Source organism: Syngnathoides biaculeatus, chromosome 7 (genome assembly GCF_019802595.1).
Source record: "Syngnathoides biaculeatus isolate LvHL_M chromosome 7, ASM1980259v1, whole genome shotgun sequence".
NCBI lineage: Eukaryota > Metazoa > Chordata > Actinopteri > Syngnathiformes > Syngnathidae > Syngnathoides > Syngnathoides biaculeatus.
In genome coordinates, this window is record NC_084646.1 from 28968982 (window position 1) to 28987826 (window position 18845).

General features: G+C 45.1%; 1 long non-coding RNA gene across 3 annotated transcripts in view; it reads left to right on the top strand.

The window, feature by feature from the left end:
* LOC133503764 (uncharacterized) overlaps window positions 1–18845 on the top strand; it is a 65520-nt gene that overhangs the window by 37531 nt on the left and 9144 nt on the right. Inside the window, exons 3-5 of one of the 3 annotated variants that reach the window (XR_009795831.1) lie at window positions 6575–6729; window positions 7262–7290; window positions 7379–8350. This is a non-coding gene — a long non-coding RNA (uncharacterized LOC133503764). Of the gene's footprint in view, window positions 1–6574; window positions 6730–7261; window positions 8351–18845 lie in introns of those variants that run through there. The other 2 variants (XR_009795830.1, XR_009795832.1) reach the window with 2 other exon arrangements.

Below are 18845 nucleotides of genomic sequence, written 5' to 3' on the forward strand. Positions count from 1 at the left end.
ACATAGAGTTTCAGCTCCCTCCAAAGATTTTCTATTGGATTTAGGTCTGGAGACTGGCTAGGGCACGTCAGAATGTTGATATGCTTCTTATGGAGCCACTCCTTGGTTTTCCTGGCTGTATACACAACTCCGAGTTCTTATGTGCAAAAAAAAAGTAATCTGTCAATTTACTGTTGTTCATTCTCATCATGTGCGTTGTACTCGGGGGCACCAACTCCCTGAAAAAAATTCCTTGTGTGCATGTAATGTACTTGGCCAATTATGATTCTGATTCTCAACCTGAAAAAATTGCACCACGTTATTCATCTTAATCCTTGAAAACCCATGGGGTCACATATTTAAAAGAGGATTTGGATGTCTTGGGTTCTGTCTGGTTAATATTTCCTGTCCTTTTGTGGTATTGGCCCCCGAACTATTACAGTCCTTTCCAAGATCAGAGGAGATCAGCTTCATGCGCAATCGACACACTAGCTATATGACGGGAACAATGTTTAAAAAGTCTTTAATTCACTACGTTTTGCTTGGGTCAATACATGTAGATAGGAACTTGTCTCCATACCAATGATACATAGACAGCATGTACCCTTAAAAGCCCATAAAAAAAATAAAAGTTCTGGTCATTTGTTGTTTGGGAAAATATATTCATCGCTACAATTTACAGTAGGTACGTTAGGTCCATGTACTTTGCAAACATTCATTTTTCCTTTTTTTTTGTGGCAAAACAAAACTGGAAACAAACCTACTTTTCTTTTCTTGATTTGATGAATGTAAAAAACAAATGGGAATTTAGTCTATTTTCTTTTTTTTGCCTTAATGGCTATAAAAAGAAAAAAGAGGAAATAAGACATCTCTGATTTCTTGTTTGAAAATTGAGAATTTAAAAACTTCTTCTAGTGCTGTGACTCAATAGTGCCAATGACGTGTTAAAGCTGTACATGCTGTGTATCTTTTGTAGCACATATCTGTTTGAGCACCTGTTTTCTGTTCGTGTGCTTTGAGTTTTGGCCTCATGTACGACAGAGTTTGACACCGTTAGGTGTTTGCTTCTTCTTTTATGTACTGTACAGACTCACTTTCAAACCAATGGCAGGGTATTGTTATCCAATATTTCCTTCTTTGAGTATATGTCAGTTTACCTTGATTTAGACTGTCTTCTGGTGTTTTAGCTGTGTACCACAAACCTCGAAAGCCTCTGCCATTTGGGCTGAAACTTCAGGTGGAAGAGAAAGAGCGCAACAAAAATCTACTGACAATGTATTGTACGGAGTGAAAAGCTCAAACAGTCGGTGAATTATTGTGTCGTCTGATGCCAGTTTTTAACTCAGAAAAGGACATGATTTCAGTCTTTCAGTACTTTATTCTATATTGACATTTTACTGTATGTTGATATCAGGGTGGCATGCTGGATGACTTTCTCACAGTCCGAATTACAAATCTGACATCTCCTGTGTAGATTCTAGATCTTCTCCTCGTGCCTGCATGAGTTTTCTCCTAATACTCTGATGTCTTCTCACGTCCCTAAAATAGGCATGTTAGGTTAAATGAAGAATCTAAATTGCACTCACGTATGAATCTGAGAGTTAATGGTTGCTTGTCTGAATGTGCCCTGCTAATGTCTGGTGACCAGTTCAGGGTATATCCTGCCTGAATGTCAGTTAAGATAGGCTAAGGATAAGCATTTTGGAAAACAAATGGATGGCTGTATCATTATTAAAGAATTAGTTAATAGTACTAAAATGCGAACTGCAAAGGTATTAACTCCAAACGTTTGTTCGTTCATTCATTCATTCATTTATTCATTCATGCATTCAACGTTATCTTCATGAGTGTTGCCACTGTACTGGACCCTATCCCAACTATCTTCGGATGGGAGACAGAGTACACCCTGAATTGGTCGCCTGCCAATTGGAGCACGGTAATCTTAAAGATCTAATAGGATCTAGATTTGCCTGTGTATTCTGCAATTTAATGAAAGTAAGATTTGTGTAACTTTTCTGTTACGTTGTCACCAATCGGAAACTTGTGTAGAGGAATGATGATCACTTCACATTTCACATTGCTTTGCTCTTAGTCTGAGCTGCCTCATCTCTCACTGAAAATGGGTGAGGAGAGAGTCAGTTGTATCCTATTTAGTAAAGAGCAGATGGTCTTACTGGACCTCTACATTGCTCCCGGGGAACATCAGATGATGTGTAAATATCAGCTGGCAGGGTAAGAGATGTGTCCACAGTTTGGAGCGTCCATATGTTAATAGAGATCAGGGGTCCCCAACATGGGATCTGCAGGTACCAGGTACCCTCCAAGGGCCATATAATAAACCCACAGTGTTCTCAAAAACTACTGCCAGCGAGATGTTTCTCTCTTTTTTTTTTTTTTTTGGCCCCATTCGAAAAGAAAAAGCGCACCACTTACCAGTCAGCTGCATCTTTTTTGTTGTTAATCTTTTTTGATACACACTTGCTTTGGTGTAAATTTGTAACTGACAACACTACAAAAATAACCTAGCACTCCGGTTTCCTCACACATCCCAAAACCATGCATTAATTAGACACTCTAAATTACCCCTAGGTGTGATTGTGAATGTGATTGTTGTGTGCTGGGATTGGCTCAAGTACTCCCGTGAACCTTGTGAGGATATGCAGAAAAGAAAATGGATGGATGGATGGATGGATAATTTATTGATCATTAATGCATCGCACCCAGAAATGTTAATCTGTAATGCACAGGTTAGAAGTTCAGATAATGTAGGTCAAAGAAAAAAAAGAGAAGGAAAGCGGCTGAGTCGGCAGAAGAAGAAAAGAAATGCACAGACCATACAGCTATGTGTAGGGACTTTGAATGTTGGGACTATGACAAGCAAAGCTCAGGAGTTACTTGACATGATGATTAGGAGAACGGTTGATATATTGTGTATCAAAGAGAGCAAGTGGAAGGGGAGTAAGGCTAGATGTTTAGGTGCAGGGTTTATTTTATCATGGAGTAGATGGAAAGCGAAATGGAGTAGGGGTTATTTTAAAGAGAGAGTTGGCTAAGAATGTCTTGGAGGTGAAAAGAGTATCAGATTGAGTGATGATGATGAAACTTGAAAGTGAAGGTGTTATGTATAATGTGGTTAGCGGCTATGCCCCATCGGTAGGTTATGACCTCGAAATTCTAGAAGCAACGAAGGAAGGAAACAGGGGCAATGAAGAAGTGATGGGTAAGTACGGCACTCAGCAAAGGAACTTTGAGGGGCAGATAGTGGTGGACTTCCCAAAAAGGATGGAATTGGCAGTAGTGAACAGTTAATTCCAGTAGAGACAGGAACATCGAGTGACCTATAAGAGCGGAGGTAGAAGCACGCAGGTGGATTATATTTTGTGCAGGCGATGTAAACTGAAGGAGGTTACCAACTCTAAGGTAGTGGTGGGGGAGAGTGTGGCTCGACAACATAAGATGGTGGTGTGTAGGATGACTCTGGTAGCGGGTAGGAAGATTAAGAAGACAAATGTAGAGCAGAGAATCAGGTGGTGGAAGTTGAGAAAGGAAGAATGTTGTGTGACCTTTTGAAAAGAGGTGAGACAGGCTATAGATGGTCAGGAAGAGCTCCCAGAAGACTGGAATACTACTGCCAAGATATTCAGAGAGACAAGCAGGAGAGTACTCAGGGTGTCTTCTGGTAGGAAAGGGGAGAAGGAGACTTGTCTGTGGAACCCCAAAATACAAGAAGTCATCCAAGGTAAGAGATTAGTGAAGAAGAAGTGGGACACGGAGAGGACTAAGGAGAGGCGTAAGGAATACATTGAGATGTGTCGCAGAGCAAAGGTAGAGGTGGCGGAGGCTAAACAAGAGGCATATGACGACATGTACTCCAGGTTGGATACGAATGAAGGAGAAAAGGAGCTCTACAGGTTGGGCAGACGAAGGGATAGAGATGGGAAAAATGTGCAGCAAGTAAAGGTGATTAAGGACAGCAATGGAAATATCTTGACTGGTGCCAGTAGTACGCTAAGTAGATGGAAAGAGTACTTTGAGAAGTTAATGAATGAAGAAAATGTGAGAGAAGGTAGAGTAGAAGAAACAACCGTGAACGACTAGGAAATGGCAATGATTAGTAAGGGGCAAGTTAGAATGCCACTGAACAGGATGAAAAATGGAAAGACTGTTGTTCCTGATGACATACCACTGGATGTATGGAAGCAATTTGGTAAGGTGGTTGTGGAGTTTTTGACCAACTTATTCAATAGAATACTTGTGGGAGAGAAGATACCAGAAGAATGGAGGAAAAGTGTGATAGTCCCCATTTTTAAGAGCAAAGACGATGTTCAGAACTGTGGAAACTACAGAGGAATAAAGATGATGAGCCACACAATGAAGTTATGAGAAAGGGTAGTGGATGCTACACTCAGGACTGAAATAAGTATCTGCAAGCAACAATATGGTTTCATGCCTAGAAAGAGTACCAGAGATACATTATTAGCCTTGAGGATGCGAGTGGAAAAGTACAGAGAAGGTCAGAAGGATTTACATTGTGTCTTTGTGGATCTAGAAAAAGCCTATGACAGAGTACCAAGAGTGGAACTGTGGTACTGCATCCGCAAGTCTGGTGTGGCAGAGAAGTATGTTAAAATAGTACAGGACATGTATGATGGCAGCAGAACAATGGTGAGGTGTGCCTTAGGTGTGACAGAAGAATTTAAGGCGGAGGTGGGACTGCATCAGGGAATTGTATCTTTGTAGACCGAGAGAAAGCCTATGACAGAGTACCAAAAGAGGAACTGTGGTACTGTATCCGAATGTCTCGTCTGGTGGAGAAATATGTTAGAATAGCACATTACATGTATGAGGGCAGCAGAACAGCGGTGACTTGTGCCATAGGTGTGTCAGAAGAATTTTAGGTGGAGGTGGGTCTGCATCAAGGTTCCACGCTGAGCCCCTTCCTGTTTGTGGTAGTAATGGATAGGCTGACAGACGAGGATAGACTGGAATCCCCGTGGACCATGATGTTCGCAGACAATATTGTTATCTGCAGTGAGAGCAGGGAACAGACAGAGGAACAATTAGAAAGATGGAGGTACGCGCTGGAAAGGAGAGGAATGAAGATTAGCCGAAGTAAAACAGAATATATGTGTGTGAATGAGAGGGGCGGAGGGAGGAAAGTGAAGCTCCAGGGAGAAGAGATAGCGAGGGTGGATGACTTTAAATACTTGTGGTCAACAATACAGAGCAATGGTCAGTGTGGTAGGGAAGTGAAGAAACGTGTCCAAGCAGGATGGAACAGTCGCAGTCGGAGGGAGCTGTCTGGTCTTCTATGTGACAGAAGACTATCCGCTTGGATGAAGGGCAAAGTTTATAAAACATTGGTGAGGCCGGCAATGATGTACGGATTACAGACGGTGGCTTTGAAGAAACAACAGGAAGCACAACTGGAGGTTGCAGAAAAGTAGATGCTGAGGTTCTCGCTTGGTGTGAACAGGTTGGATAGGATTAGAAAAGAACTCATTAGAGGGACAGCCAAAGTTGGATGTTTTAGAGACAAGGTTAGAGAGAGCAGACTTCGATGGTTTGGACATGTTCAGAGCCGAGAGAGTGAGTATATTGGGAGAAGGGTGCTGAGGATGGTGCTGCAAGGCAAAGAGCGAGAGGAAGACCAAAGAAAAGGTTGATGAATGTTGTGAGGGAGGACATGAGGACAGTGGGTGTTTAGAGAGGAGGATGCACGAGATAGGCTTAGATGGAAAAAGATGACACGCTGTGGTGACCCCTCACGGGACAAACCGAAAGAAAAATAAGATTAATGTTGCGCAAGAGAAAACTATTGCATTAATGGATTATTTCAGAAGCAGGTATCAAATTGGTAGACTTTCACATTCATCAGTACCCAAAAAGTAGCTCTGTCTTAAAAGGTTGGTGACCCGTTCTTACACGTAGTGACACATATAGCTTATTACTTTTTATTTACGTGTCCTAAATCTTACAGGTACACCCCAAAGAGCTCACCAAGGAGGCACCCTAACCAGATGCCTAAGCCAAAAAGTCTAGCTTTTCACCAAACAAGTCAAACTAGATGGCAACGCAAAATCTAGAGCCTTTAGGAACTGCAGACAGATCTCATCCATCCCTGAGTTGAATACAAAGGAGAGCTTTTTTTTTTTTTTACCACCTCAGCAACTTGGACCCTGGGGATCAATATGATGCAGTCATCATAATAATACAGAAGACAATTTTAGAAACAAATAATTTTGACTGGCATTTTGCACAGATTAACCATCTACTATTTGTATACTATTTCATCAGTAAATTTGATCCATGAGTTTTTCAGTGACCTGTCAAGAAAACACAATCAAGGCAATTTCCGAATATAAGAAAGTTATTTGTTTTACAATTTGCTTTTGATCAGAAAAAGATAAATGTTTATTACAACATGACATGTGACGGAAAAATCAATAAAATTGAGGAAATAAAAGGACTAATTCAAGTTAGACTTCCATTTTATGTCAATCGTTTAATACCCACACTTACTATTTCTCAGCTTTGTGTCTGCAAGTGGAAATAGTCTTTTTTCAAAGTCCACCGGCATGTCTGGTCTTCACAGATGCAGAACCAGGCAAAGGGCTTGCACTGAGGTGATTAATCAATGCTGACATCTGGATGGAAATGAGCAAAGTCAGAGGGCATCATCACAGCGTTAACAATTAGCTAGCGGAGAGCAGCTATTTATTGTCAAACTGGCAGAAAGTATTGCGTGAGGTGAGTATAGGGTCTTCAGATCAAATGAAACTATTTATGTTCTTGTTAAACTAAATATTTAATGAGGATGATGGGTCATAAAGTTTTTCTTTTAACTTTAAATCTCTGGTAATGAGTTTGACTTCCCTTAAACTGTTGTCAAAATCAGAGCCATGACTGATATTTATTTTTCCTGAGCAGATTTTTTTTTTTTAAGTTGCCTACACATTTGTCCAACAGCAAGTCTCTGGTGGTACAACCAGACAAATGAGATTCTGATGCATGGGCAAATAGCATTTAAAATTACAAAAGTGAATTTAATACATTGATGCCATGTTAAACAGAGTGAGAGTCTGCAATTGTTCTCGAAGGCCACACTGCAAAAACTCAAATGCTTACTGGGAATATTTGTCATATTTCCAGTCAAAATTCAAATAAAACTAAAATTCATCAAGTCAAAATGAACTCATCTTTGACAAGTTTTGATTCTTTAAAGCTAGTTTTGACTTGAAATAGATGGAACAAGTGAGAATTCACAAATTATTTCTTTTAGGTGCTAAGTCATGCCACAGTGTTCATCTGGTAAGTATGTCTTCCTCATAGTTCTGAGAATCCGGGCTCAAATCTGGCCTCGCCTGTGTGGAGTTTACTTTTTGGCATCATGGTTTAGCTACTTATGATGGGGCAAACCTCCAGGGAAGAAAAGCGACGGTGACTTGTGAGAGGGCTGGGGGGATCCATATCATACGGCGCTGTTGTCTGGTGAACCAAGATGCCAACACTCCTGGGGCGGCAGAGTTAGATCCTTATCCAGAGCCAACTAAAATGTTCCACAAACTCATGAGCGAGGCAATTAACAGGAGCCCCTGTGGATAGACTGTTCCTCTCACACTGCTTACCTTCACCTTCCTCCATTCTTTGCTTCTTCATTACTTGTTCTCCTGACCACTTAAAATTCAGTCAGCAAAAATTAGTGGCAAACCTTTTAGCAAAAATATATCTGTGAATTTGTATTAACCAGAATAAAGAATATGTATCTGCATGAAAACGTCACACCCTGAAAATTGCTAAATGCTAAAAATTGTGTTCGTAGCGATACTGCTCTTAAATGATGAGAGACGTATACTGAGCTGGTTGACAAATATTTCAGCTCTTTGAAATAGGCTATGGTCTAATGAGAATAGAAAATGAATGAAAGAATATTGTACTCTTTTTAATACTCAAATATTCCTGCTGGATGATCAAATACATGATAAAACCCACATTTTCAGAACACTAATCTTAATAAATATCCCTAGTTCTACTTTAAAATAGATATTGCCTCATGTACCCTATACAATAAGGTAAAGTACGCCTCTTGCTAGCTGTTGTATGTAAACAAATGAACAAGCACATTGTGTGCATGCAAATATGGATTGTTTACAGATTGTAATAAAGGTAGCAAATGTTATTTACAAAATGTGTGAATGTAATGCACATGATTGTACTCTATATCATCCCACATGCTATTTCGCTAAAGTATATTTTAGTCCAGACATGACTTTTTGGTACAGATACTGTTATAGTTTTTTGTGTTGTAAGCGTTTATAGATCAGTACCATTTGGCTGAGGACCACTCTTCAAGCAATGGATGTACTGTACATGGTGGAATGAATGTTAGGATGTTTCAGGTCTTACAGACAAAAATTTCTTCAAGCGAAACTAGGTGTGGATTTGTGTGTGAATTTTTATGTGCAGTCTTAACTCCTCTCTCTAGACCCTTTACAAGGATAACATGGGTGAAGGCACTCTAAATTGCACAATAGAATGACATCAGCAGTTGTTCTAACAGTTTGCTCTTCTTGACCATTCTCTTGAAATAAAATTACTATTCTTCCTTCTTTACCAAGGAAGCTATGTTGTATGTCCATGTCCAAATATTGAATTAAATGCCATTTATTCTCATGTACCCTGAGATAGGAGAACTTGTCCTTGTTCAGTACAAACATAAAACCAAGGAGAAAATAAATAAAAAAAAGGATGAAAAATGAATAAAAAATGGGTGGCGCGATGGAGTAGCTGTAAAGCGTTGGCCTCAGAGTTCTGAGGACTCGGGTTCAATCCGAGCCCTCCCTGTGTGGAGTTTGCATGTTCTACCCATGCCTGCGTGGGTTTTCTCTGGGCACTGTGGTTTCCTCCCACATCATAAAAACATGTAACATTAATTGGATACGCTAAATTGCCCGAGGTGTGATTTTGAGGGCGGCTGTTTGTCTCTATGTGCCCTGCGATTGGCTGGCAACCAGTTCAGGGTTTAACCTGCCTCCTGCTCAATGACAGCTGGGACAGGCTCCAGCTCTTTCTCAACCCTTGTTAGGATAAGAAGCCAAGAAAATGGATAGATGGGTGGATGGATGTGCAAAATGGAATGCATAAAATGTATTGCACAATAATTCAGCGTGCCTTCACATTAATAGAACGGCTAGAGAAAAAATGAGAGGTCAGGGTATGGATGGCTTTCTGAAAAAAATGTTCCTCAGTCTGTTATGACCAAGATGGCACTACATGCACGCGCAGCGGCTCCTCTCTCCATATACAATGGGGTTATTGTTTTTTTTTTTTTTTTTTTTTGTCCAGGAACTGAGTGTGTCTGTTTGTCTCCATCGCGCATTTACACCCAGTTGTGCACCAAATCCAAAGTATTTCTGCTTGACATTTGCAAAACGTTGGTTTTTTTACATAAAACTACCGATTGCAGAAGTGCAAAGTGACTGTTGTCTGCTCAGCAGGCCAGCACAATCTCTGACCTCCACTCCTGCACCCACCCCACAGTGTAGGTGCCCTGGGCAGAACAGAAGGAAGCAGAGAGGAATATCAGGTCCAGCAAAATGCCTGTAGTCATTAAGACCTGAGAGTCTGACGGGTACTTTTCCCTTTTACAATTAAGTCATTAAATAAAGCTGATACTACATATGTCTATTTGCCCAAAGGACATCACTTTGTATTGCCAAGGAGTCAAAACCAAAAGCTTTCAATTTAGTTTGCCATTTTATTAAAGTTATTCTTTTTACCAATTTTCAGGGAGAATTTGGGCCAGGAAAATATCTCCCATCCATTTCCTCACTGTTATAACAATTATTTGGTGGGATGCCATATAATTTTCCACTGAATGGTCAAATCGGTTGTTGTCCTTTTGTCATTCAATTTTGATGGAGCCCTGTTGTTTTCTATCGTTGGTGGATGTTACACGTGGTTTATCTGTTTGTCCTTTATAGGATTTCCATTTTTGATTTTTGTCTTCTATCAGGTCAATTATATAAGTTTTGTAATCGAGATTCAACCACTTGTTGAAGTCTCCTGTATTCTTTCACCTCTGTCTTATACATGAACATGTTTTTTGTCCCCAATACATATTTTGAATTTGTTGCATAAAAAGTGGACAATCACCTTTAACCTCAAATCTTCTCAGGGTATTGAACAGCAAGTAAATATCATTTTTATATTTATATTTTATTATATATCATTTTTATATAATTTACATTATATGATTATGTCATGGACACAAACATGACAGTTAAAGTGAGGTTCCTAAAATTTGTTGTGTTCAGTTGGGGTTACTGGACCACTGACTGTGTCATTACTCCTCTTGCAGACTCGGGTCTCTCTGTGCTCTGCAGGTTCCTGTCGGAGTTCCACAGGGGCACGTTGCAGGTTGATGCTACTGGACCTTTTTCTCCCTCTATCAAAGGCTGTGCCATCGCTGGCAGCACCCTGACCATGCAGGGTCAACAGGGTGAGCAGAGGCAACGTTGCTCTCAGTCGGTCCTGCACTCTGTGGCTGAAGACCATCTAGTGCTTCTCTCTCCTCCTCCTCGGTGACCTGACGTGGTCCAGGGCCATCCCTTTTAGGTCCAAGTTCTTGTGTGGCTTCTTTATCTGGCACTATGACATAGTCGGATTGATAGGACCTGGTTGGTGACTCTTCAACCTGGACTTCTGTCCCAAGCAAGCTACCTAATATGGACATTGCAGTCCTTGAACCACTCCCTCCTGAAAACTTTCACAAACAATATGTTACCCAGTTGCACTGTGCTTCGTTATGTGGTTCAAGTCTTTCCCGAGATTAAAGGGAGCATTTGCAAGAGCAGTAGCCCCAGCCCCACACCCAGACATCATGATGAGAGAACTTTCTGTCACTTACATTTTGCTGGAATCTTATCTGCCCTGACCACTTTTCTTCCACTTCAAATTATTAATTTTGTTTTCCCCAATCAAATTATACCACCTTACCACATCACACATAAGGAAACCCTTAATTAACTTACCAACTTGAGAAGGACAGTGGAACACTTAGAATACTACTTTAAAACCCCTTTTAATTAATGTTAGACTTCAGTCTATGAAACACGTAGTACAGGAGCTCTTTAACTGTGTCAATGATTTACTTTAGACCACTACATTTTCACCACAAACGAACCCTTCATTCTTCACAACGACAGAAACTCTGAGTCCTAATCATAAAGAAGCTTGTATTTGAGCGGTTTAAAGGTTTGCACACACTGCAAGAGGGATTTTGGCCCACTCCTCCACACAGATCTTCTCTAGATCGGAGAGGATTTTGGGCTGTGACTGAGAAACATGGAGTTTCAGCTCCCTCAAAAGATTTTCTATTGGATTTAGGTCTGGAGACTGGCCAGGCCACGCCAGAACCTTGATATGCTTCTTACGGAGCCACCCCTAGGTTTTCCTGGCTGTGTGCTTAAGGTCATTGCCATGTTGAAAGACCCACCCATGACCCATCTTCAATGCTCTGACTGAGGGAAAGAGGTTCTTCCCCAACATCTCACAATACATGGCTGCGGTCATCCTCTCCTTAAATACAGTCCAGTCATCCGGTTCTATGTGCAGAAAAACACCCCCAAAGCATGATGCTACCACCTACATGCTTCACAGTAGGGATGGAGTTCTTGGGATGGAACTTATCATTCGTCTTCCTCTAAACACGGTTGGTGGAATTATGACCAAAAGGTTTCATTTTGGTCCCATCTGACCACAACACACTCTCCCATGACTCCTCTGTATCATCCAAATGGTCATTGGCAAACTTAAGACAGGGCCTGACATGTGCTGGTTTAAGCACGGGAACCTTCCGTGGCATTCATGATTTCGACCCATGACGTCCCAGCTCTTTTCAGGTCATTGACCATATCCTGTCATGTAGTACTGGGGTGATTCCTAACCTTTCTAAAGATCACTGAGACCCCACGAGGTGATATCTTGCATGGGGCTCCACCCCAATTGATCTTGATCGTCATGTTTAGCTTCTTCCATTTTCTAATGATTGCTCCAACAGTGGACCTTTTTTCACCAAGCTGCTTGGAAATTTCTCCGTAGCCCTTTCCAGGTGTGTGGAGTTGTACAATTTTGTCTCTGGTGTCTTTGGACAGCTCTTTGGTCTTGGCCATGTTAAAAGTTTGAGTTTGATTGTATGGGGTGGACAGGTGTCTTTATTCAGCTAACAACCTTCACACAGGTAGATCTGATTCAGGATGATACGTGGAGTGGAGGTGGACCTTTTAAAGGCGGGCTAACAGGTCTTTGCAGGTCCGAATTCTAGCTGACAGACAGGTGTTCAAATACTTATTTGCAGCTGTATCCCACGAATAAATAATAAAAGAAATCATACATTGTGGTGTTTACATAATTCACCCGCAGGACCTCGAGTTGGGGTGCGGGGTTCGAACAATATGTCGAACAATAAAGCAAGTTCTGTTCCTGTGTCCGACACTCCGCCTACTACTCCTTTTCTCCGGCACTACACTGGTGGCCCCGACGTCAGTCCCGGTGTTTTCGAGACTGAAACGAACATGGCAACCGCCATCCTCAAATTGCCGGAGTTTTGGGAGACGTCCGCGGCAGCGTGGTTCACACAGACGGAGGCTCAGTTCGCCCTCCGCGGGATCTCAAATGATTCCACGCGTTACTACCACGTTGTCTCAGCACTTGGGAGCTCAACGGCGGCCAGAGCAGTGAACTTCATCACCTCTCCCCCGGCCCGAGATAAGTATGCTGGGATCAAGGCTCACCTTCTCAAGGTTTTTGAGCTTTCACGGCCGGAGCGTGCCCGACGTCTGTTGGCTATTAATGGACTGGGGGACAGCAAACCTTCTGAACTCATGGAAATGATTCTAAACCTGCTAGGCACGGAAGAGCCCAATTTCATTTTCATGGAACTGTTTCTCAGACATATGCCACCGCATCTTCAGACGGCGCTCGCTAACAGTACTGTCACTGAGCCTCGGGCCCTGGCCGAGGAGGCCGACCGTTTCTTCCTGGCAACCCAGCACTTCTCCCCTGAGACGCTAGCCGCGACTCGCAGTTACTCGCCTCCGGGCGCGGGGGTGGCATCCAGCAGGGGCCCCATTGCCACCGACGGCCAAGCTGGCACAGGCTTGTGCTACTTCAATGCCCGTTTCAGTGCGAAAGCGAAGAGGTTCCGCGCCCCTTGCAACTACGACGCGTCGGGAAACACCAAAGCCCATGCTTCGCAGCGGCCGTGAGCGTGGGCACGAAGAGCCGGCTGCTGTTCGTCAAAGACAACCTTTACGGGCGCAAATTCCTTTGCGACACCGGCGCCCAGTGGAGCGTCCTGACAGCCACTGCAGAGGACGCCGCTGGCGGGACTCATGGGCCACCCCTACTGTCTGCTAATGGCTCCCCTATCCGCTCTTATGGCATGAGGACTGTGGACTTGTGTTTCGGGAGTCAGCGCTTCACATGGGACTCTGTCACTGCCGATGTCTCATTCCCTCTCCTCGGTGCTATTTTTTTTTTGTGCCCACGGGCTGCTGGTGGATGTTAAGAGGGGCCGTCTGGTGGATGCACTGACTTTTTCCACGGTCGCCTGCGTCCGCAATGAGGTGACTTATGGCGGTCTCTCCAGTTCGCTCTCGGACGGCACCAAGTACCAACTCCTCCTTGGTGAGTTCCCTGGCTTGACACGTCCCACTTTCTCCTCTGCCACGACCAAACATGGGGTCGAGCACCACATTGAGACCAAGGGCCCCCCGATTCATGCGAGGGCCCGACGCCTTGACCCCGAGAAGCTAGCAGTCGCTAAGTCTGAGTTTGCCAACATGGCGCGCCTGGGCATCGTCCGCTGCTCGGATAGCCCGTGGGCCTCGCCACTACACATCGTCCCTAAACCGAGTGGAGGGTGGCGACCGTGTGGTGACTACCGCCACCTTAACGACGCCACTACGCCCGACCGCTACCCTGTTCCACACATTCAGGACTTCTCAGCCCACCTGGCGGGAAAAATCCTGTTCTCCAAGGTCGACCTGGTGCGCGGGTATCACCAGGTTCCCGTGCACCCCTCAGACGTTCCCAAGACAGCTGTAATCACTGCGTTTGGACTGTTCGAGTTTCTGAGGATGCCGTTTGGTCTTAAAAACGTAGCACAATCTTTCCAGCGTTTAATGGATTCTGTGCTCAGGGGCTTGCCATTTGTGTTCGTCTATTTGGATGACATCCTCGTCGCCAGCTCCTTGGAGGATGAACATCTGATGCACCTCCGCGACCTCTTCACAAGACTTGAGCAGCATGGCCTGATCATCAACCCGGCGAACTGTGTTTTCGGGGTGCCCTCTATCCAGTTCCTCGGGCACCTCATAGACAAGAACGGCGCCGCCCCCAAAGGTGGAGGGCGTCTCCGCTTTTCCCCGACCTCGCTCGGCTCGGGGCCTCCAGGAGTTCCTGGGGATGGTGACTTTCTACCACCGGTTCATCCGCCGGGCGGCCCACATCATGCGCCCGCTCTATGAGGCTCTTAAAGACAAGGCCCCCAACCGGGACATTGAATGGATGGCCGAGAGGATGGAAGCCTTCGAGGCTACGAAGGCCGCGCTGAGTCGTGCCGCTATGCTGGCCCACCTGACCCACGGGGCCCCTGTCGCTCTCACTACCGATGCATCAGACTACGCCGTTGGAGCCGTATTCGAACAGTGGGTCGCTGGCGCCTGGCAACTGCTTGCCTTTTTCAGCCGTTAGCTGGTCCCCAGGGAGCGCAAATACAGCACGTTCGATAGAGAGCTCCTCGGCCTCTGGCTGGCGATTCGCCACTTCCGCTCCCTATTGGAAGGCCGTGAGTTCACGGCATATGTGGACCATAAACCCCTCACTTTCGCCATGTCCAAGGTGGCCGAGCCGTGATCCGCCCGCCAGCAACACCAACTGTCGTTCATCTCGGAGTACACTACGGACATCCAACACATCGCCGGCAAATCCAATGTGGTCGCGGACTGCCTCTCCAGGGCGATCGTCGGCACTGTGCATCTGGGTCTCGACTACTCCCGCATGAGCGCAGACCAGGCCTCGGACCATGGGGTGCAGGCCCCTCAAGACTTCTGACACGGGTTTGCGCTTGGAGGAAGTCGCGGTTGGTGACTCGGGCGTCAGGTTGCTGTGCGACCTCTCGGCTGACCAGCCTCGGCCGCTGGTCCCGGCAAACTGGCGGCAAGCTGTTTTCGAGGCGGTCCACAACCTCTACCACCCCGGAAGGAAGCCGTCCGTGAGGCTTGTGGCTCAGAAGTTCGTGTAGCGCGGTCTCAAGAAAGATGTGCAGGCCTGGGTCGACTCGTGTGTGGCCTGTCAGCGGGCTAAGGTGCATCGCCACACAAAAGCCCCCTTGGAGCCCTTCGCTGTCCCTGAGAGGAGGTTTGACCACGTCAACGTCGACTTGGTAGGTCCACTTCCCCCCTCGCACGGTTTCACCTACTTGCTCACCATGGTGGACAGGACGACCCGCTGGCCCAAAGCCGTTCCCCTCTCCTCAACAACGTCGTCAGACGTGGCCCGGGCGTTCATCGGCACATGGGTTGCGCGCTTCGGGACCCCGTGCGACCTTTCCTCAGATCGTGGCCCTCAGTTTACCTCTGAACTCTGGAACGCAGTCGCTGAGAGTTTGGGGGTCAAGCTGCACCGCACTACCGCCAGACGAACGGTCTTTGCGAGCGGTTCCACCGCTCCATGAAAGCAGCCCTGCGTGCCAGCTTGACGGACGACAACTGGTTGGATAAGCTCCCGTGGGTCATGCTTGGCCTCAGGTGCGGCCCCAAGGAGGACCTGTTGTCCTCATCCGCCGAACTCGTCTACGGCCAGCCACTGCGGGTCCCCGGCGAATTCATCCCAGACGCTACAGCGCCCTGGTCCGCAGCCAGGCAACGGTCCTCCCTGCTGGAGGCCACAAAAGGGTTTGCGCCGGTTCCCACGTCGCAACATGGCACCCCATCTGCCCGGCTGCCCCGTCACCTGCGCTCTGCGGATTTTGTGTTTGTTCATCATGACGCCCACCGTGGATCTCTCCGCCCCCCATACGACGGGCCGTTCAGGGTCCTGGAGCACGGGGATAAGAGCCTGCTCATGGACATTGGCGGCAGACCTGAGACTGTTTCCGTGGACAGGGTCAAACCCGCGCACCTGGACATTGCCCAGCCTTTGGGGTTGGGTTCCCCCCGCGCCGGGGTCGTTCCCCTTTGCCCTGTGCCCCTGGGCCTGCCGGGGTGCCCTTGTCCCCGCCTGGGCCCTTGTCCCGTGACTCAATGGACAGTGCGGCCCCGCCCCCCTCGGCCCCTACAGTGCACACCCGCCGGGGTCGGGTCGTCATCCCTCCACAACACAAGGATTTTGACTATGGGTGAATTCTGGGGGGGCTTGTGTGGTGTTTACATAATTCACCCGCGGGACCTCAAGTTGGGGTGCGGGGTTCTGCATGGACTGTTTTTGTTGTGCTTCCGTAGTAAAGGTTAACAGAGTTCCCGCCGTTATGCGAGTAGTGTTTTGATGTCGAACAATAAAGCAAGTTCTGTTCCTGTGTCCGACACTCCGCCTCCGACTACTTTTCTCTGGCGCTACAACATTGTGATTTTTAGATTTTTGTTTTTAAATTACCCCTCTCACCGTGGACATGCACCTGTGATGAAAATTTCAGACCCCTCCATGATTTCTAAGTGGGAGAACTTGCAATACAGCAGGATGTTCAAATACTTATTTTCTTCACTGTAATGCATCGAGTACAATGGTCTGAATTTATATTTCCTCATCCTCAAAGTCATCCTTCTGTAACACTGATAACTGTGCTTTGTCTCCAAACATTAAAATGCTAGTACTGTATATCTAAGGATCAGGACCGTTGCAAATGTGATAATGTGCAAAAACAAAACATAACACACAATGCCACTAATAGTACTGCTAACAGTTGAAATAGCATTGCACCCGTGGGCAAAATCTATCTTGTAACCAGGAATCGCTGACCAGCCGGCTTGTGCGGATGGGCCAAAAGCATCCCAAATAACCTATAATACTTTCACCAGATTGGTAATGTTATCTGAATTTCTAGTGTGGCAGGTTTCTGTTTGGCATATTTACTGAATATTAGTTCTATTAGGTCTACCTTCAACTTTAACAGGTTTTATCCTGTTGTGAGTTTGAGTTCTCCCAGTCAGGCTATTCCTCATGTGATGTTGTTTTTACCTGCTCGACGTGTATACAGCTGGATATAGACATCTTGTTTTTTTTTTTTTTTTTTTTTGTCTGTCTGTCTCTCACTTTGATATAACAAAGGAATTTTAGCTCTAGTCTAAGGGGTGACAACTCACGAGGCTTGGACCCTTTCCTCTCTTTCCAAATAATTTCCTTTCTTTCAATCAATCCATCAAACAATCAATGAATGTATATCTGGAACCAGAACCCCAGGTGACAACCCCAGGCGGTCATCTGTGAGGTGGTTAACTGTAAAAAGCCCCAGATGGCCATAGAATTCCTGAAGTAGATCTTCGAGTTCCTTTGAAGTAGAATTGCTGAGGGAGTTTATCTACCTTACTTTTTAAGCTCAGACCTTAATTCTCATCACTCAGGTTTTATCTAATGCATTAGCCTGGAGCCTTGCTTGTGTACGCCAAAGAAAAAATAATGTTTCCAGAATTCCTCGGTGATTGTAAGCTAAAACCAATCCGTAAAAATGGTGAACAAGTGTGTGGTTCAGTTTTGTAGCAATTTGAATTTTTCTGGTCATGGTTTCCATTATTTTCCCAAAGACCCAAGCCTCAGAAGACTGTGGGTAACGTTTGTGCAAACGAAGAGGGCTAATTTTTCCAAACCTGGTCAGCAGTCTGTCATGTGCAGTGAACATTTCACCCGGAACTCTTTTACTGGTGGACTCATGTCTGACATGGGTTTTAAATGTTAATACCCGGATCAGTGCCTACCATACAGCCAGTTCTGACACCTGAACATATCATTGTTGCGAAAGGGAAAAAATGCGAACTTGGATCAGCCGCTAATCCTGGACAAGGTTCAACAAGCTCAGCCCCCCCACCCCACGCACACACAGGAAATACCAAAACTGCGAAGATCTTTTGTTGCGAAGTTGTGGAGGTATGCTAATAATCTTTAATTTCCTGAAAACTTTGAACACTGTTGACATGACTGAATGAAAGAAGCATATGTGTTTCTTAGCGAAAAATATTTTATTACCACAAATCATTTGACCATTCTCAACTAGAAAAACAGAATAACATGGTGTACAAATAGCGGCATGGTGGAGCAGCTGGAAAGCGTTGGCCTCACGGTACTGAGGACCCATGTTCAATCCCAGCCCTTCCTGTGTGGAGTTTGCATCTTTTCCCCGTGGGTTTTCTCCGGCCACTCCGGCTTCCTCCCACATCCCAAAAACATGCAACATTAATTGGACACTCTAAATTGACTCCAAGTGTGATTGTGAGTGGGGCTGTTTGTCTCTATGTGCCCTGCGATTGGCTGGCAACCAGTTCAGGGTGTACCCTGCCTCTTGCCCGTTGACAGCTGGGATAGGCTCAAGCACTCCCGCGACCCTTGTGAGGATAAGCAGCTAAGAAAATGGATAAATGGATGCAAGCGTGTTATTTATTTGGGCATGGGTTTGTATTTTAATGAAATAGTACCTAACATTTAAACAACCACGATTTAAATACCCGTCACTCAAAGAATAGGAGACCTGTTTGCAACTTATCAGAAATAATTTGTGCCCCATGAAATAGAATGAAATTAACCTGTACTTTATCCGTACATTTTTTCTTATTTTGTAAACTTTGAGCCTTATTTTTTTATTTTAATTACAAATG